This window comes from Saccopteryx leptura, chromosome 2 (genome assembly GCF_036850995.1).
Source record: "Saccopteryx leptura isolate mSacLep1 chromosome 2, mSacLep1_pri_phased_curated, whole genome shotgun sequence".
In the NCBI taxonomy this organism is placed as follows: domain Eukaryota; kingdom Metazoa; phylum Chordata; class Mammalia; order Chiroptera; family Emballonuridae; genus Saccopteryx; species Saccopteryx leptura.
Genome location: NC_089504.1, coordinates 203,222,772 through 203,232,609, shown reverse-complemented (window position 1 = coordinate 203,232,609; position 9,838 = coordinate 203,222,772). Strand labels below are relative to the sequence as shown.

The window sequence follows — 9,838 nt, the reverse complement described above, 5'->3', positions numbered from 1 at the left end:
GATGAAAGCATGGCTGTCTCTCTGGTGTAGATAAGGAAAGCAAATCCCACAAAGTGAGCGTGGTGTGAGGCCTGGTTCTGTGATTCTGAAGCTGGAGGACTTCTCCTGTGCTCTGCAGTGGAGAGTTAAGAAGAAAAGATACACAGACCAGTGGTTTTAAATCTTTATACACTTGGAACAAGTAACCTACCTGGTCGGAAATAAAAAGACACAATGAACAAAGTTTATATATTGCTGCATGTAACAGTGCAACACGGTACAAGCTAGTGTTTGATTTTCAAACTCCACATGCATTAAATACCACGTTTGTCTGAATGTTGCACATGATTTGTATATGCTCTGATTGTGCAAAAGGTTGTTCAAAGGAGCCTACAAGTTCCACAGATATCTAAGATGAAGTCAATAGTATTTTCATTGATTATACTGGCTGATAAGTGACAATCACCCTGAGCATAAGCAAATTCAACTAAGATCATTGGGTCTATAATCCTCATACAACATCAGGTGGTAAACAATTTTGCGGACCAGCACAACTTTTCTGGCAAACCAGCACCAGTCCACGGACCAGCAGTAGAGAGACACTGACATAGATGATGAAATGAAGCTGAAAGTGACCTTGAAAAGATATATTTCAAATGTTCATTTTCATAGATTTTAAAACTATAGTAAGACAGAGCCACATGATCATGTCCCCAAAGCTCCAACCTGTGTATCAAATGGTCAGTTCAATGTTCTTTCTAGCACGTTTTCCAAAAAAGCTTGGGCATTCACTGGAAGCTATAGCCAGAAAAAATGCTTAAATTAAGTCAAATGGAAGGAAGCATGGCTGTGCCAAGTCATAGAATTAGCATACACCCAATGGCCGGCAGCCATGGAAACAATTTTGCTGAGTAGGCTATAAAATAAATTGACTACTGCAGGGCACTGTTCAAGCAGTGACATTCCGTGATGCTGAAACAAAAAATACTGAGTACTTTAGTGAGCTGGCAGGGAGAAGAGCTGCCAGTTACTTGATCAAAATCTCTGCTAGAAGTACTGTAACTTTATTGTAACACTGATTAGTATTTATTTTTCTTTAAGATATATACTTTATTGAACTGGTCTCAAGTCAGTATACAGGTGAAGTCTGGTTGCCAACACAACTCAACTCAGTTCCTGGGAGACCAAAGCTTTCATACACCTCATGTAGGGGAAAGAAAAGGGGGTCGTGATGACTGACCATTCAAATTGAAACAACAAAAAGAACAAGTATTAAGGCAAAATTTTAAAAATCTGAATTATATAATTTACGCAAAAGCAATTCCATCATCACCCTTCTCTGTGTGGACTTGGGAGACAACTAGCCCTTCTTAGGGAGAAGTGGGAGGCTTTGGGGCAGGCAAGAGACTTCCTGTAACAAGGTATCTCATGATATTTGGAATAACTATTAAAAAAAAGTACAATCAGAATCCTCGGCCTAATTGTCGTCTGGGAATGCTTGCTCCAACAGGCTACAGTCACCTTCACTGTATCAGCTTTTAAATCTTGAGTCAAACACACACAAAAAAAATCACAAAAACAAACAACAATAACAAAACAAATAAAGCCATGCCAATCCCATTTTGTTTTTTGTGCAAGTTAGGTTTTCTCAAGAAGTGTGTAACCAACAAAGTAACAGTCTGACAGAAGCATTTGTGGTGGACAGCAAAGGGGCAGGACTCATCGTACTCCTGCTTGCTGATAGCATCAGCTGCAAAGTGGACAGGAAGGCCAGGATGGGGCCGCATATCCACACAGAATACTTGTGCTCAGGGGATGCAATGATCTTGATCTTCATTGTGCTGGGAGCCAGGGTGGTGATCTCTTTCTGCATCCTGTCAGCAATGTCTGGGTATATGGTGGCCCCACCAGACAGCATCATGTTGGCATAGAGGTCTTTACAGATGTAAACATCACACTTCATGGTGGAACTGAAGGTAGTTTCATGGATGCCACGAGATTCCATGTCCAAGAAGAGAGTTTGGAAAAGGGCCTCAGGGAACCACTCATTGCCAATGGTGATGACCTGACAGTAGGGTACCTCACAGCTTTTCTCCAGGGAGGAGAAATGGGTAAATGTGAGTTTATTCACTGGAGGCTGCTGTGGCCAACTCCTGCTCAAAGTCCAGGGCAACAAGGTACAGCTTCCCTTTGATGTCACACATGATACCCCTCCCAGCTGTGGTGGTCAAGCTGCAGCCATACTCCCTGAGAATCTTCACAAGGTAGCTGCCAGCCAGGTTCAGATGCAGGACAGCATGGGGGAGGGCGTGCCCCTCATAGATGGGCACATTGTGGGTCACTCCACCATTGGAGTCCACAATGCCAGTGGTAGAGCCAGTGGCGTACAATGACAGTGTGGCCTGGATGGCCACGTACATGGCTGGGTGTTTCAGGTCTCAAACATGAGCTGGGTCATCTTCTTACAGTTGGCCTTGGGGTTCAGGGGGGCCTCTATTAGCAGGAGGGGGTGTTCCTTGGGGAACACATGCAGCTCATTGTAAAAGGTGTGATGCCAGATCTTCTTCATGTTGTCCTAGTTAGTGATGATGCTGAGCTCGATGGGGTGCTTCAGGATCAGGATGCCCTTCTTGCTGTGGGCCTCATCGCCCACACAGGAGGCCTTCTGGCCCATGCCTACCATCACTCCCTAGTACAAGAGTGGGGGTGAAGGTGTGGCACTGTATGATAGAGGGGAAGACAACCTTGGGGGTACTGTCACCCACAAAACTGGCTTTGCACATGCCAGAGATGTTGACCAGGAATGCAGCAATATCATCAACCATGATGAGCTGGAGGTGGTAAAAACCAGCAAAGGCAGTATGGGGGTGAAGGCAAAGGGCCTGTGCTGCTGGTTGGAAGTGGTCTGGGCAGTTTAATTAGAACTTTTTTAAAATTTAAAAGCTGAGTTAAGCTGTTTCTTCAAAGATAAAGTGCAACAAACATATTCTCTCCAGGGAATTACAGTATTATCAATCAAAGGACCATTTTTGTCTTCATATTCCCATGGTGTCTTGTTCATAGTTGGGGTTATATAAATGTTTGTTGAACTGAATCAAAGTCACTATAAAGATTGAAATGCCTGTGCAGGAATAAATGCAGATATTCTAAGAGTAAGTGAAAGAAAAATCAAAAACTAAAAAAGCATTTGTATTTCTAGCAGTTTGTATTTATGTTCTTTTATAGCTGGTTTTTGGAAAAGTCATTACCATAAAAATAACTTTGGTCAATAATGACAGAAATTATGCCTACATTATAACTCTGCTTCCTCAATGAATCATAGTCATATATTTAAATTCTTGACTGGTTATTTAATGCATAAGCCTGTTATTAAGAGGCCTATTAACCTACCTTTCAACTCTAGATAATCTTCTTTACACAAGCTTCTTATTTTCAAAATAATACCAGAGATAAACTTTGTTATGTTTATTTCTTTGAATTAATGAGTATGTCACTCATTTTGTCTTTAAATGTTTTATAACAAATTATAAAGCCATATTCTATAGCATCAATGAGCACTACAAATGATGAAATTCAAATACTCATACACCTAAATACTTGGAATTTTGTTTCATTATTTCCCCTCCCCCTTTCTGGTAATTACAGAAATGTAAAGGTATTTTGTTTAAAAGGTCACAGTTTAACAAGAAACTAATAATGCTAATTTTGTAATTCTGAAATGCATAATTGCTTCAATGAAAATAATCTTTTCAGAGATGACGTCAGAGTAATGGCGGGGTAGGAAGCGATACTGATAAATCTCCCCCAAAACTCAACAAGATCTTCAACCAGAAACAGAAAAACCTATCCTTGGAGCCTCCAGATGTTTTGCAATACACCCAAAGGTATGATCGAGCAAAAAGTTGGCTAAATATATAACCAAACCCCAAAGGAAATAGGGCCTAAAAAATGCTCTGCCTTCCTCACTAACCTAAACAGGGCAGCTTTCACTGGAAACTGAGAATATAGAAACTAAGGCGGGCAAAAGGGGTGAATAGATCCAGGCCGTGGCACAAATGGCCGAACCAGGCTGTGGCATGGAGATTCAAGCCCAGGAAAAACTGTTCCTCTGACAACCAGAGCAATACAGCTAACACTCGTGCCAAACCCAGACAAAGAAAGACAAGCGGGGCAGCCATTTTACCCGATCTCCTGGTCGGCGCACGCAGATAGTGAGCGAGAAATTCCTTCCAAAGCCCTGGGAGGGTGGCCCGTGTTACCCCACAGAGAGGCAGAGTCAGAGGCCTTTGTGTGGGCTGAAAGCCTCCGGGCCGCCCCAGTGCCCTGGGAGAGCCGCACATGGGGAGGGAGCGAGAACTAATTCCAACTCTGGAACTTTTCTGTACGGGCAAGGGTTTCACTCAGAGGGTGAGGCCGCTGGTCTGATATCCTGGTCTGCGTGTGCAGATAGTGAGCGAGAGATTCCTCTGAGTGCCTCGGCAGTGCCTGCCCGTGTTATCCCACAGAAGGGCAGAGTCAGGGGCCTTTGTGTGGGCCAAAAAGCGGAATCTTAGGCCACCCCAGCGCCCTGAGGGAGCCGCGCATGGAAAGGGAGGGAGAGCTAATTCCAATGTTAGAACTTTTCAGTGCAGGTGGGGGGTTTCACTCAGAGGTCAAGAATTCTGGATGGACATCCTGGTCTGCGCGCATGGAGAGTGGGCAGGAGACTCCTCCCAGCACATCGGGAGTGGGAGCCCATGTTGTCCCACGGAGGGGCAGAGTCGGGGGCCTTTGTGTGGGCCGAGGGCAAAGTCTCAGGCCGCCCCAGCGCCTTGAAAAAGCCAAACACAGGGACGGAGTGAGAGCCAATTCCAACGCTGGAACTTGTCAGTGCGGGCGGGGGGTTTCCCTCAGAGGGCGAGACTTCCGGCCTGACATCCTGGTCTGCGCACGCAGATAGTGAGTGAGAGTTTCCTACAAGCGCCCCGGAAGTGGGTGCCCGCCCGTGTTACCAGACAGAGTGGCAGAGCCAGAGGTCTTTGAGTGGGCAGAAGCCCTGCCTGATTATGCTAGCAGCTCTGACTGACTGAGCCTTACCCAGAGGCCTGCGCTGAGTGGGAATAGAGTGGGGAGTTGCCAGCTCTTTGAGCCTCTTACTATCCAGGCAGAGGCAGCAGCAACCCCATAGTTGGATTATCAGGCTACTAATTCAGGAAGGAAAGACTAGGAGAGAGGCTCCAGGAATACAGACTCTCTCACTGTCGGAGCCTATAAATGCCAATGAGCCTCGACTGCCAACGAGACTGAAGCACAATACATGACATTGCCATAGAGACTTATCAACTGCAAACCTCTACCTGAGCATGCCAAAGGGGCAGAACCCGGGGTACAGAGTCATCGATCAGGAAGAGGGAGAGAAAAGAAAAAGCAAGAAGATAACCTCTCAAAATCAAGAATAATCCGCAGACTTTATAACCTATCCCATTTTATTATATTTGTTCATTTGTTTCTCTTATCTTTATCCTTGATTTTTTTTTTCCTCCTCCAATTTGGTCATTTAACTCTCTACCGGTCTTACTCTCTCCTCTCCTTGAACTACACAACCCATAAATGTTACATCTCTCATTATGTTTTCTTTCCTCTTCCTTTCTCTCTATGAGGGTTGCACTCCAAAACCCTTAACTCTTTCTCTATATCTCTTTCTCTCTCTCTCCTCTTTTTTCTTTTTTCTTCTTTTAGTGGTTCCCTCTTTTTTTCTCTCTCTCTCTCTTTCTTTTCTCCCTCTATATTAGTTTCTTCCTTTCTCCTTTATGTCTCCTCTCATTCAAACCTCAATAATGAACAAATTATCTTATCTGGGACTCAAACTTATGTTTGTGGCATTTTGGGGGATTTTTACTTCACCTTTTTAACTCACTAGCAGTGCTCCCATCCCTGGCTCTCCATTTTATCAAGCTCTTGTTCCACTAAATACAATAGTAATTTTTTAATTTGTCCCCCATTTTCCTGTTTCCCTCTTATTCCTCTCATCATAACTCTTAGTCAATCAACACCTAAACGCAAATTATTTTATTCTTGATCCAAATTTTTTCATTATTTGCTTTTTGTGGGTCCATACCCACACTTTTTATTTTATTTTATTTTTTATTATTTTTTTCTTGCCCCTTTATTACTTTTCCCCAATTCAGGCCCTCCATTACAGGCATTGTTTGTTCTATTAAATACAATATAATTCACAGTTCACCACAAGATTTTCTCAAGAAAGAGGGGAGAGGAGAGGAGAGGAAAAAAGGATGGAGGGAATAATTTCCTTTTTTTTAATTTTAATTTTATTTTATCTTTCTTTATTTCATTATTAATTTTAAAAAACACTTTTTTCGATTTTTTATTTTTTTAACTTTTTATTCTTTATTAAATCTCATTAATACTATCAACAAAGCCACCCTCAGATGCCATTAAGGAAGAGAAAATCGAATATTTTATCAAACATTCAAAGAAGACTTGGTTCCTATTCTACTCAAAGTGTTCCAAAAAATTGAAGAAGAAGCAATACTTCCAAACACATTTTATGAGGTCAACATAACCCTCATACCAAAACCAGGCAAGGATGGCACAAAAAAAGAAAACTACAGACCAATATCTCTTATGAATACAGATGCTAAAATACTAAACAAAATACTAGCAAATCAAATACAACAACATATTAAAAAAATAATACATCATGATCAAGTGGGATTCATCCCAGAATCTCAAGGATGGTTCAACATATGTAAAACGGTTAACGTAATACACCATATCAACAAAACAAAGAACAAAAACCATATGATCTTATCAATAGACCCAGAAAAGGCTTTGGATATAATACAACACAATTTTATGTGTAAGACTCTCAACAAAATGGGTATAGAAGGAAAATATCTCAACATGATAAAGGCCATATATGATAAACCATCAGCTAAAATCATATTAAATGGCACTAAACTGAAGGCTTTCCCCCTTAAATCAGGAACAAGACAGGGTTGTCCACTCTCTCCACTCTTATTTAATGTGGTACTAGAGGTTCTAGCCAGAGCAATCAGACAAGACAAAGAAATAAAAGGCATCCATATCGGAAAAGAAGAAGTAAAGGTATCACTTTTTGCAGATGATATGATCCTATACATCGAAAACCCCAAAGAATCCACAAAAAGACTACTAGAAACAATAAGTCAATACAGTAAGGTCGCAGGATACAAAATTAACATACAGAAGTCAATAGCCTTTCTATATGCCAACAATGAAACAATTGAGAACGACCTCAAAATAATAATCCCCTTCACGATTGCAACAAAAAAAATAAAATACTTAGGAATAAACATAACAAAGAATGTAAAGGACTTATATAATGAAAACTATAAACCATTGTTAAGAGAAATTGAGAAAGATATAATGAGATGGAAGAATATTCCTTGTTCTTGGTTAGGAAGAATAAATATAATCAAGATGGCTATATTACCCAAAGCAATATACAAATTTAATGCAATTCCCATCAAAATTCCAATGACATTTTTTAAAGAAATAGAGCAAAAAATCATCAGATTTATATGGAACTATAAAAAACCCCGAATAGCCAAAGCAATCCTAAAGAAAAAGAATGAAGCTGGGGGCATTACAATACCTGACTTTAAACTATATTATAGGGCCACGACAATCAAAACAGCATGGTATTGGCAGAAAAATAGACACTCAGACCAATGGAGCAGAATAGAAAGTCCAGAAATAAAACCACATATATATAGTCAAATAATTTTTGATAAAGGGGCCAACAACACACAATGGAGAAAAGAAAGCCTCTTCAATAAATGGTGCTGGGAAAACTGGAAAGCCACATGCAAAAGAATGAAACTGGACTACAGTCTGTCCCCCTGTACTAAAATTAACTCAAAATGGGTCAAAGATCTAAACATAAGACCTGAAACAATAAAGTACATAGAAGAAGACATAGGTACTAAACTCATGGACCTGGGTTTTAAAGAGCATTTTATGAATTTGACTCCAATGGCAAGAGAAGTGAAGGCAAAAATTAAGGAATGGGACTACATCAGACTAAGAAGTTTTTGCTCAGCAAGAGAACCTGATAAAAAAATAAACAGAAAGCAAACTAAATGGGAAATAATATTTTCAAACAACAGCTCAGATAAGGGCCTAATATCTAAAATATACAAAGAACTCATAAAACGCAATAACAAACAAACAATCCAATAAAAAAAATGGGAAGAGGACATGATCAGACACTTCTCCCAGGAGGAAGTACAAATGGCCAACAGATATATGAAAAGATGCTCATCTTCTTCAGTTATTAGAGAAATGCAAATCAATACTGCAATGAGATACCACCTCACACCTGTTAGATTAGCTATTATTAGCAAGACAGGTAATAGCAAATGTTGGAGGGGCTGTGGAGAAAAAGGAACCCTCATCCACTGTTGGTGGGAATGTAAAGTAGTACAACCATTATGGAAGAAAGTATGGTGTTTCCTCAAAAAACTGAAAATAGAAATACCTTATGACCCAGCAATCCTTCTACTGGGTATATACCCCCAAAACTCAGAAACATTGATACGTAAAGACACATGCAGCCCCATGTTCATTGCAGCATTGTTCACAGTGGCCAGGACATGGAAACAACCAAAACCCCTCCAATCGATGACTGGATAAAGAAGATGTGGCACATATACACTATGGAATACTACTCAGCCATAAGAAATGATGACATCGGATCATTTACAGCAAAATGGTGGGATCTTAATAACATGATACGAAGTGAAATAAGTAAATCAGAAAAAAACAGGAACTGCATTATTCCATATGTAGGTGGGACATAAAAGTGAAACTAAGAGACATTGATAAGAATGTGGTGGTTATGGGAGGAGGGTGGAAAGGGAGAGGGAAAGGGGGAGGGGGAGGGGCACAAAGAAAACTAGATAGAAGGTGACAGAGGACAATCTGACTTTGTGTGATGGGTATGCAACATAATTGAAAGACAAGATAACCTGGACTTGTTGATATTTGAATATATGTATCCTGATTTATTGATGTCGCCCCATTAAAAAAATAAAATAATAATAATAAAAAAAGAAATATTTCCAAATTAAAAAAAAAAGAAAATAATCTTTTCAACATAATGAAAAAAATAAACATCTGTGGCCTACACTTTGAGTGATTTACACTGTATGGTTCTAATTCTTCACAGTGCTTTTCTCTGCAAGAAATTTTCTAGCAAGGAAAATTTTGTGTGGATCTAGAACTGTGAGAATCCTGAATGGCTTTAGGAAAATTATCTAAAGTAACAAAGAAGCAGTTATTAATGCTAATACTTTCTTCTTTAGGTAACTTCAGACACTTCTTCCCCTGAATTCCACAGCTACATATTATTTGGCTACAACCACTTAATCATATGAGGATAATTGTATTTCATTCACAAATATCTACTCTTCTCTTAAACCTTCCAGGGGAGAAGTAAAATCCCCCATTAACTGATTTTGGTTTGGGCCACATGACTTAGTTTGGCCAAGAGAATGTGAGGAGACATAGGTCATAGGTCATATCCAAGCAAAGACAAAATGCTTGTGGGTGCTTTGTCTTGCTCTCTTGCACTTCTAATCTCTCCACAAAGAAAGTTTCCCAGATAGCAACTGCTACTTCAGCGTGGGTCGCAGGGTAACAGACATGTAGTTCCATCCTGATTCCCAAGGAGAGTCCAGACATGATATCCCACAACCAATCCACAGGACCATTTGCGAGGACTGTGAGTTTTTGTAAATTATCAGCATGCTTTAATCTGTTGTTATGAAATATTGGTAAAGAAAAAGCAAAGTAATATAGAAATAGGTATCAGTAG

General features: G+C 40.2%; 1 pseudogene; it reads right to left on the bottom strand.

Annotated features, from left to right (window-relative positions):
* Nucleotides 1–712: 712 nt before the first annotated feature.
* LOC136391783 (actin, cytoplasmic 1-like) lies at nt 713–2,677 on the bottom strand (annotated as a pseudogene).
* Between the last annotated feature and the right edge of the window lie 7,161 nt (nt 2,678–9,838).